Source organism: Coregonus lavaretus, assembly GCF_964263955.1.
Source record: "Coregonus lavaretus genome assembly, chromosome: 24".
NCBI classification, from domain to species: domain Eukaryota; kingdom Metazoa; phylum Chordata; class Actinopteri; order Salmoniformes; family Salmonidae; genus Coregonus; species Coregonus lavaretus.
In genome coordinates, this window is record NC_140011.1 from 45,410,079 (window position 1) to 45,422,578 (window position 12,500).

At 43.8% G+C, this 12,500-nt stretch overlaps 1 protein-coding gene across 1 annotated transcript in view; it reads right to left on the reverse strand.

The window, feature by feature from the left end:
• The window catches only part of LOC311099908 (metabotropic glutamate receptor 5-like), a gene marked incomplete at both ends in the record, with an annotated part of 87,463 nt that overhangs the window by 46,839 nt on the left and 28,124 nt on the right, over positions 1-12,500 (reverse strand). The gene's annotated exons all lie outside the window — the stretch shown is intronic.

Sequence of the window (12,500 nt, forward strand, 5' to 3'; positions counted from 1 at the left end):
ATAACAGATAGAGGATACTGACTAGGTATCCCCTTTCCTTACCCCTCTCCCTCCCTCCTCCATCTCCCTCCCTCCTCCATCTCCCTCTCCCACCCTCTCTCTCCCTCCTCTCCCTCCCTCCTCCATCTCCCTCCTCTCTCTCCCTCTCCCACCCTCCATCTCCCTCTCTCCCTCCTCTCCCTCCCTCCCACCTCCCCTCCTTCCCTGCCTCCTCTCCCGTCATACCTGTGGTGGTTCCATAACGAACAGAGCTACTATGATTCCCAGCTGCAGTAGGATGAGTAGAGAGGCGATGACCAGCTGAGCGCAGGCAGACATGAACCTGGGCTTCTTAGTACAGATCTTCTTCTTACTGCCAGCCAGGATACGAGCTATACGGTTAGTCTGGAACAACAACAACACAGTCAGGATACCAGCTATACGGTTAGTCTGGAACAACAACAACACAGTCAGGATACCAGCTATACGATTAGTCTAGAACAACAACAACACAGTCAGGATACCAGCTATACGGTTAGTCTGGAACAACAACAACACAGTCAGGATACCAGCTATACGGTTAGTCTGGAACAACAACAACACAGTCAGGATACCAGCTATACGGTTAGTCTGGAACAACAACAACACAGTCAGGATACCAGCTATACGGTTAGTCTGGAACAACAACAACAACACAGTCAGGATACCAGCTATACGGTTAGTCTGGAACAACAACAACAACAACAACACAGTCAGGATACCAGCTATACGGTTAGTCTGGAACAACAACAACACAGTCAGGATACCAGCTATACGGTTAGTCTGGAACAACAACAACAACACAGTCAGGATACCAGCTATACGGTTAGTCTGGAACAACAAAAACAACAACAACACAGTCAGGATACCAGCTATATGGTTAGTCTGGAACAACAACAATACAGTCAGGATACCAGCTATACGGTTAGTCTGGAACAACAACAACAACAACACAGTCAGGATACCAGCTATACGGTTAGTCTGGAACAACAACAACAACAACACAGTCAGGATACCAGCTATATGGTTAGTCTGGAACAACAACAACACAGTCAGGATACCAGCTATACGGTTAGTCTGGAACAACAACAACACAGTCAGGATACCAGCTATACGGTTAGTCTGGAACAACAACAACACAGTCAGGATACCAGCTATACGGTTAGTCTGGAACAACAACAACACAGTCAGGATACCAGCTATACGGTTAGTCTGGAACAACAACAACAACACAGTCAGGATACCAGCTATACGGTTAGTCTGGAACAACAACAACAACAACACAGTCAGGATACCAGCTATACTGTTAGTCTGGAACAACAACAACACAGTCAGGATACCAGCTATACGGTTAGTCTGGAACAACAACAACACAGTCAGGATACCAACTATACGGTTAGTCTAGAACAACAACAACACAACCAGGATACCAGCTATACGGTTAGTCTGGAACAACAACAACAACAACACAGTCAGGATACCAGCTATACGGTTAGTCTGGAACAACAACAACACAGTCAGGATACCAGCTATACGGTTAGTCTGGAACAACAACAACAACACAGTCAGGATACCAGCTATACGGTTAGTCTGGAACAACAACAGCAACAACACAGTCAGGATACCAGCTATATGGTTAGTCTGGAACAACAACAATACAGTCAGGATACCAGCTATACGGTTAGTCTGGAACAACAACAACACAGTCAGGATACCAGCTATACGGTTAGTCTGGAACAACAACAACACAGTCAGGATACCAGCTATATGGTTAGTCTGGAACAACAACAACACAGTCAGGATACCAGCTATACGATTAGTCTGGAACAACAACAACAACACAGTCAGGATACCAGCTATATGGTTAGTCTGGAACAACACCAACAACACAGTCAGGATACCAGCTATACGGTTAGTCTGGAACAACAACAACAACACAGTCAGGATACCAGCTATATGGTTAGTCTGGAACAACAACAACACAGTCAGGATACCAGCTATACGGTTAGTCTAGAACAACAACAACACAGTCAGGATACCAGCTATACAGTTAGTCTGGAACAACAACAACAACACAGTCAGGATACCAGCTAAACGGTTAGTCTGGAACAACAACAACACAGTCAGGATACCAGCTATACGGTTAGTCTGGAACAACAACAACAACACAGTCAGGATACCAGCTAAACGGTTAGTCTGGAACAACAACAACACAGTCAGGATACCAGCTATACGGTTAGTCTGGAACAACAACAACAACACAGTCAGGATACCAGCAATACGGTTAGTCTGGAACAACAACAACACAGTCAGGATACCAGCTATACGGTTAGTCTGGAATAACAACAACAACACAGTCAGGATACCAGCTATACGGTTAGTCTGGAACAACAACAACAACACAGTCAGGATACCAGCTATATGGTTAGTCTGGAACAACAACAACACAGTCAGGATACCAGCTATACGGTTAGTCTGGAACAACAACAACACAGTCAGGATACCAGCTTTACAGTTAGTCTGGAATAACAACAACAACACAGTCAGGATACCAGCTATACGGTTAGTCTAGAACAACAACAACACAGTCAGGATACCAGCTACACGGTTAGTCTGGAACAACAACAATAACACAGTCAGGATACCAGCTATACGGTTAGTCTGGAAGAACAACAACACAGTCAGGATACCAGCTATACGGTTAGTCTGGAACAACAACAACACAGTCAGGATACCAGCTATACGGTTAGTCTGGAACAACAACAACAACAACACAGTCAGGATACCAGCTATACGGTTAGTCTGGAACAACAACAACAACAACACAGTCAGGATACCAGCTATACAGTTAGTCTGGAACAACAACAACACAGTCAGGATACCAGCTATACGGTTAGTCTGGAACAACAACAACACAGTCAGGATACCAGCTATACGGTTAGTCTGGAACAACAACAACATAGTCAGGATACCAGCTATACAGTTAGTCTGGAACAACAACAACAACAACACAGTCAGGATACCAGCTACACGGTTAGTCTGGAACAACAACAACACAGCCAGGATACCAGCTATACGGTTAGTCTGGAACAACAACAACACAGTCAGGATACCAGCTATACGGTTAGTCTGGAACAACAACAACACAGTCAGGATACCAGCTATACGGTTAGTCTGGAACAACAACAACAACAACACAGTCAGGATACCAGCTATACGGTTAGTCTAGAACAACAACAACAAAACAGTCAGGATACCAGCTATACGGTTAGTCTGGAACAACAACAACAACACAGTCAGGATACCAGCTATACGGTTAGTCTGGAACAACAACAACACAGTCAGGATACCAGCTATACGGTTAGTCTGGAACAACAACAACAACACAGTCAGGATACCAGCTATACGGTTAGTCTGGAACAACAACAACACAGTCAGGATACCAGCTATACGGTTAGTCTGGAACAACAACAACACAGTCAGGATACCAGCTATACGATTAGTCTAGAACAACAACAACACAGTCAGGATACCAGCTATACGGTTAGTCTGGAACAACAACAACGCAGTCAGGATACCAGCTATACAGTTAGTCTGGAACAACAACAACACAGTCAGGATACCAGCTATACGATTAGTCTAGAACAACAACAACACAGTCAGGATACCAGCTATACGGTTAGTCTGGAACAACAACAACGCAGTCAGGATACCAGCTATACGGTTAGTCTGGAACAACAACAACACAGTCAGGATACCAGCTATACAGTTAGTCTGGAACAACAACAACAACACAGTCAGGATACCAGCTATACGGTTAGTCTGGAACAACAACAACAACACAGTCAGGATACCAGCTATACGGTTAGTCTGGAACAACAACAACACAGTCAGGATACCAGCTATACGGTTAGTCTGGAATAACAACAACAACACAGTCAGGATACCAGCTATACGGTTAGTCTGGAACAACAACAACAACACAGTCAGGATACCAGCTATACGGTTAGTCTGGAACAACAACAACACAGTCAGGATACCAGCTATACGGTTAGTCTGGAACAACAACAACACAGTCAGGATACCAGCTTTACAGTTAGTCTGGAATAACAACAACAACACAGTCAGGATACCAGCTATATGGTTAGTCTAGAACAACAACAACACAGTCAGGATACCAGCTACACGGTTAGTCTGGAACAACAACAATAACACAGTCAGGATACCAGCTATACGGTTAGTCTGGAAGAACAACAACACAGTCAGGATACCAGCTATACGGTTAGTCTGGAACAACAACAACACAGTCAGGATACCAGCTATACGGTTAGTCTGGAACAACAACAACACAGTCAGGATACCAGCTATACGGTTAGTCTGGAACAACAACAACAACAACACAGTCAGGATACCAGCTATACGGTTAGTCTGGAACAACAACAACAACAACACAGTCAGGATACCAGCTATACAGTTAGTCTGGAACAACAACAACACAGTCAGGATACCAGCTATACGGTTAGTCTGGAACAACAACAACACAGTCAGGATACCAGCTATACGGTTAGTCTGGAACAACAACAACATAGTCAGGATACCAGCTATACAGTTAGTCTGGAACAACAACAACAACAACACAGTCAGGATACCAGCTACACGGTTAGTCTGGAACAACAACAACACAGCCAGGATACCAGCTATACGGTTAGTCTGGAACAACAACAACAACACAGTCAGGATACCAGCTATACGGTTAGTCTGGAACAACAACAACACAGTCAGGATACCAGCTATACGGTTAGTCTGGAACAACAACAACAACAACACAGTCAGGATACCAGCTATACGGTTAGTCTAGAACAACAACAACAACACAGTCAGGATACCAGCTATACGGTTAGTCTGGAACAACAACAACAACACAGTCAGGATACCAGCTATACGGTTAGTCTGGAACAACAACAACACAGTCAGGATACCAGCTATACGGTTAGTCTGGAAGAACAACAACAACACAGTCAGGATACCAGCTATACGGTTAGTCTGGAACAACAACAACACAGTCAGGATACCAGCTATACGGTTAGTCTGGAACAACAACAACACAGTCAGGATACCAGCTATACGATTAGTCTAGAACAACAACAACACAGTCAGGATACCAGCTATACGGTTAGTCTGGAACAACAACAACGCAGTCAGGATACCAGCTATACAGTTAGTCTGGAACAACAACAACACAGTCAGGATACCAGCTATACGATTAGTCTAGAACAACAACAACACAGTCAGGATACCAGCTATACGGTTAGTCTGGAACAACAACAACGCAGTCAGGATACCAGCTATACGGTTAGTCTGGAACAACAACAACACAGTCAGGATACCAGCTATACAGTTAGTCTGGAACAACAACAACAACACAGTCAGGATACCAGCTATACGGTTAGTCTAGAACAACAACAACACAGTCAGGATACCAGCTATACGGTTAGTCTGGAACAACAACAACACAGTCAGGATACCAGCTATACGGTTAGTCTGGAACACCAACAACACAGTCAGGATACCAGCTATATGGTTAGTCTAGAACAACAACAACAACACAGTCAGGATACCAGCTATACGGTTAGTCTGGAACAACAACAACACAGTCAGGATACCAGCTATATGGTTAGTCTGGAACAACAACAACAACACAGTCAGGATACCAGCTATATGGTTAGTCTGGAACAACAACAACAACACAGTCAGGATACCAGCTATATGGTTAGTCTGGAACAACAACAACAACACAGTCAGGATACCAGCTATACAGTTAGTCTGGAACAACAACAACAACACAGTCAGGATACCAGCTATACGGTTAGTCTGGAACAACAACAACACAGTCAGGATACCAGCTATACGGTTAGTCTGGAACAACAACAACACAGTCAGGATACCAGCTACACGGTTAGTCTGGAACAACAACAACACAGTCAGGATACCAGCTATATGGTTAGTCTGGAACAACAACAACAACACAGTCAGGATACCAGCTATACGGTTAGTCTGGAACAACAACAACACAGTCAGGATACCAGCTATACGGTTAGTCTGGAACAACAACAACACAGTCAGGATACCAGCTATACGATTAGTCTGGAACAACAACAACATAGTCAGGATACCAGCTATACGATTAGTCTGGAACAGCAACAACACAGTCAGGATACCAGCTATATGGTTAGTCTAGAACAACAACAACAACACAGTCAGGATACCAGCTACACGGTTAGTCTGGAACAACAACAACACAGTCAGGATACCAGCTATACGGTTAGTTTGGAACAACAACAACACAGTCAGGATACCAGCTATACGGTTAGTCTGGAACAACAACAACACAGTCAGGATACCAGCTATACAGTTAGTCTGGAACAACAACAACAACACAGTCAGGATACCAGCTATACGGTTAGTCTGGAACAACAACAACAACACAGTCAGGATACCAGCTATACGGTTAGTCTAGAACAACAACAACACAGTCAGGATACCAGCTATACGGTTAGTCTGGAACAACAACAACACAGTCAGGATACTAGCTATATGGTTAGTCTGGAACAACAACAACACAGTCAGGATACCAGCTATACGGTTAGTCTAGAACAACAACAACACAGTCAGGATACCAGCTATACGGTTAGTCTGGAACAACAACAACAACACAGTCAGGATACCAGCTATACGGTTAGTCTGGAACAACAACAACAACACAGTCAGGATACCAGCTATACGATTAGTCTGGAACAACAACAACACAGTCAGGATACCAGCTATACGATTAGTCTGGAACAACAACAACACAGTCAGGATACCAGCTATACGGTTAGTCTGGAACAACAACAACACAGTCAGGATACCAGCTATACGGTTAGTCTGGAACAACAACAACAACACAGTCAGGATACCAGCTATACTGTTAGTCTGGAACAACAACAACAACACAGTCAGGATACCAGCTATACAGTTAGTCTGGAACAACAACAACACAGTCAGGATACCAGCTATACGGTTAGTCTAGAACAACAACAACACAGTCAGGATACCAGCTATACGGTTAGTCTGGAACAACAACAACACAGTCAGGATACCAGCTATACAGTTAGTCTGGAACAACAACAACACAGTCAGGATACCAGCTATATGGTTAGTCTGGAACAACAACAACACAGTCAGGATACCAGCTATACAGTTAGTCTGGAACAACAACAACACAGTCAGGATACCAGCTATACGGTTAGTCTAGAACAACAACAACACAGTCAGGATACCAGCTATACGGTTAGTCTGGAACAACAACAACACAGTCAGGATACCAGCTATACGGTTAGTCTGGAACAACAACAACACAGTCAGGATACCAGCTATACGGTTAGTCTGGAACAACAACAACAACAACACAGTCAGGATACCAGATATACGGTTAGTCTAGAACAACAACAACATCACAGTCAGGATACCAGCTATACGGTTAGTCTGGAACAACAACAACAACACAGTCAGGATACCAGCTATACGGTTAGTCTGGAACAACAACAACAACACAGTCAGGATACCAGCTATACGGTTAGTCTGGAACAACAACAACAACACAGTCAGGATACCAGCTATACGGTTAGTCTGGAACAACAACAACACAGTCAGGATACCAGCTATACGGTTAGTCTGGAACAACAACAACACAGTCAGGATACCAGCTATACGATTAGTCTAGAACAACAACAACACAGTCAAGATACCAGCTATACGGTTAGTCTGGAACAACAACAACGCAGTCAGGATACCAGCTATACAGTTAGTCTGGAACAACAACAACACAGTCAGGATACCAGCTATACGATTAGTCTAGAACAACAACAACACAGTCAGGATACCAGCTATACGGTTAGTCTGGAACAACAACAACGCAGTCAGGATACCAGCTATACGGTTAGTCTGGAACAACAACAACACAGTCAGGATACCAGCTATACGGTTAGTCTGGAACAACAACAACACAGTCAGGATACCAGCTATACAGTTAGTCTGGAACAACAACAACAACAACACAGTCAGGATACCAGCTATACGGTTAGTCTAGAACAACAACAACACAGTCAGGATTAATTAATATTAATTAATAATTATTAATTAATATGCCATTTAGCAGACGCTTTTATCCAAAGCGACTTACAGTCATGAGTGCATACATTTTTGTGTATGGGTGGTCCCGGGGATCGAACCCACTACCTTGGCGTTACAAGCGCCGTGCTCTACCAGCTGAGCTACAGAGGACCACAGGTTACCAGCTATACGGTTAGTCTGGAACAACAACAACACAGTCAGGATACCAGCTATACGGTTAGTCTGGAACAACAACAACACAGTCAGGATACCAGCTATATGGTTAGTCTAGAACAACAACAACAACACAGTCAGGATACCAGCTATACGGTTAGTCTGGAACAACAACAACACAGTCAGGATACCAGCTATATGGTTAGTCTGGAACAACAACAACACAGTCAGGATACCAGCTATACGGTTAGTCTGGAACAACAACAACACAGTCAGGATACCAGCTATATGGTTAGTCTAGAACAACAACAACAACACAGTCAGGATACCAGCTATACGGTTAGTCTGGAACAACAACAACACAGTCAGGATACCAGCTATATGGTTAGTCTGGAACAACAACAACACAGTCAGGATACCAGCTATATGGTTAGTCTGGAACAACAACAACAACACAGTCAGGATACCAGCTATATGGTTAGTCTGGAACAACAACAACAACACAGTCAGGATACCAGCTATACAGTTAGTCTGGAACAACAACAACAACACAGTCAGGATACCAGCTATACAGTTAGTCTGGAACAACAACAACACAGTCAGGATACCAGCTATACGGTTAGTCTAGAACAACAACAACACAGTCAGGATACCAGCTATACGGTTAGTCTGGAACAACAACAACACAGTCAGGATACCAGCTATACAGTTAGTCTGGAACAACAACAACACAGTCAGGATACCAGCTATATGGTTAGTCTGGAACAACAACAACACAGTCAGGATACCAGCTATACAGTTAGTCTGGAACAACAACAACACAGTCAGGATACCAGCTATACGGTTAGTCTAGAACAACAACAACACAGTCAGGATACCAGCTATACGGTTAGTCTGGAACAACAACAACACAGTCAGGATACCAGCTATACGGTTAGTCTGGAACAACAACAACACAGTCAGGATACCAGCTATACGGTTAGTCTGGAACAACAACAACAACAACACAGTCAGGATACCAGATATACGGTTAGTCTAGAACAACAACAACATCACAGTCAGGATACCAGCTATACGGTTAGTCTGGAACAACAACAACAACACAGTCAGGATACCAGCTATACGGTTAGTCTGGAACAACAACAACAACACAGTCAGGATACCAGCTATACGGTTAGTCTGGAACAACAACAACAACACAGTCAGGATACCAGCTATACGGTTAGTCTGGAACAACAACAACACAGTCAGGATACCAGCTATACGGTTAGTCTGGAACAACAACAACACAGTCAGGATACCAGCTATACGATTAGTCTAGAACAACAACAACACAGTCAAGATACCAGCTATACGGTTAGTCTGGAACAACAACAACGCAGTCAGGATACCAGCTATACAGTTAGTCTGGAACAACAACAACACAGTCAGGATACCAGCTATACGATTAGTCTAGAACAACAACAACACAGTCAGGATACCAGCTATACGGTTAGTCTGGAACAACAACAACGCAGTCAGGATACCAGCTATACGGTTAGTCTGGAACAACAACAACACAGTCAGGATACCAGCTATACGGTTAGTCTGGAACAACAACAACACAGTCAGGATACCAGCTATACAGTTAGTCTGGAACAACAACAACAACAACACAGTCAGGATACCAGCTATACGGTTAGTCTAGAACAACAACAACACAGTCAGGATTAATTAATATTAATTAATAATTATTAATTAATATGCCATTTAGCAGACGCTTTTATCCAAAGCGACTTACAGTCATGAGTGCATACATTTTTGTGTATGGGTGGTCCCGGGGATCGAACCCACTACCTTGGCGTTACAAGCGCCGTGCTCTACCAGCTGAGCTACAGAGGACCACAGGTTACCAGCTATACGGTTAGTCTGGAACAACAACAACACAGTCAGGATACCAGCTATACGGTTAGTCTGGAACAACAACAACACAGTCAGGATACCAGCTATATGGTTAGTCTAGAACAACAACAACAACACAGTCAGGATACCAGCTATACGGTTAGTCTGGAACAACAACAACACAGTCAGGATACCAGCTATATGGTTAGTCTGGAACAACAACAACACAGTCAGGATACCAGCTATACGGTTAGTCTGGAACAACAACAACACAGTCAGGATACCAGCTATATGGTTAGTCTAGAACAACAACAACAACACAGTCAGGATACCAGCTATACGGTTAGTCTGGAACAACAACAACACAGTCAGGATACCAGCTATATGGTTAGTCTGGAACAACAACAACACAGTCAGGATACCAGCTATATGGTTAGTCTGGAACAACAACAACAACACAGTCAGGATACCAGCTATATGGTTAGTCTGGAACAACAACAACAACACAGTCAGGATACCAGCTATACAGTTAGTCTGGAACAACAACAACAACACAGTCAGGATACCAGCTATACAGTTAGTCTGGAACAACAACAACACAGTCAGGATACCAGCTATACGGTTAGTCTGGAACAACAACAACACAGTCAGGATACCAGCTATACGGTTAGTCTAGAACAACAACAACACAGTCAGGATACCAGCTATACGGTTAGTCTGGAACAACAACAACAACACAGTCAGGATACCAGCTATACGGTTAGTCTGGAACAACAACAACAGCACAGTCAGGATACCAGCTATACGATTAGTCTGGAACAACAACAACACAGTCAGGATACCAGCTATACGATTAGTCTGGAACAACAACAACACAGTCAGGATACCAGCTATACGATTAGTCTGGAACAACAACAACACAGTCAGGATACCAGCTATACAGTTAGTCTGGAACAACAACAACACAGTCAGGATACCAGCTATACGGTTAGTCTGGAACAACAACAACACAGTCAGGATACCAGCTATACGGTTAGTCTGGAACAACAACAACACAGTCAGGATACCAGCTATACGGTTAGTCTGGAACAACAACAACAACACAGTCAGGATACCAGCTATACTGTTAGTCTGGAACAACAACAACACAGTCAGGATACCAGCTATACAGTTAGTCTGGAACAACAACAACACAGTCAGGATACCAGCTATACGGTTAGTCTGGAACAACAACAACACAGTCAGGATACCAGCTATACGGTTAGTCTGGAACAACAACAACAACACAGTCAGGATACCAGCTATACGGTTAGTCTGGAACAACAACAACAACACAGTCAGGATACCAGCTATACAGTTAGTCTGGAACAACAACAACACATTCAGGATACCAGCTATACGATTAGTCTAGAACAACAACAACACAGTCAGGATACCAGCTATACGGTTAGTCTGGAACAACAACAACAACACAGTCAGGATACCAGCTATACAGTTAGTCTGGAACAACAACAACACAGTCAGGATACCAGCTATACAGTTAGTCTGGAACAACAACAACACAGTCAGGATACCAGCTATATGGTTAGTCTGGAACAACAACAACACAACCGTAATACAGTCATTGCAGGTGTATGTTTGTGTGTGTGCGTGTTGGTCTGTATGTATGTTTGTGTGTGTGCGTGTTTGGTCTGTATGTATGTTTGTGTGTGTGTACCTTGGTGACCAGGGCAGAGTAGCTCATGGCAGGAGACAGTCCTATGCCCAGTCTCTGTAGGTAACAGTGTGCAGCGTGGGGCTTGGCGATTAGGCTGAAGGTGCAGAGATAACCCAGACAGATCCCAGCCAGGATGATGTAACACAGCTCTCTACTGCTCGACTTCACTACCGGGGTGTCATAGAACCTACACACACACAGAGTTACACACACACACACACACACACACACACACACACACACACACACACACACACAATCAAATTGACATTCATATTAATGTTTACAGCATGCTAGACTATGCCAGAGTTCCCTATATCGGGAATAGGGTGCCAGCCCTCTCTGGTCAAACCATAGTTCCCTATATCGGGAATAGGGTGCCAGCCCTCTCTGGTCAAACCATAGTTCCCTATATCGGGAATAGGGTGCCAGCCCTCTCTGGTCAAACCATAGTTCCCTATATTGGGAATAGGGTGCCAGCCCTCTCTGGTCAAACCATAGTTCCCTATATTGGGAATAGGGTGCCAGCCCTCTCTGGTCAAACCATAGTTCCCTATAT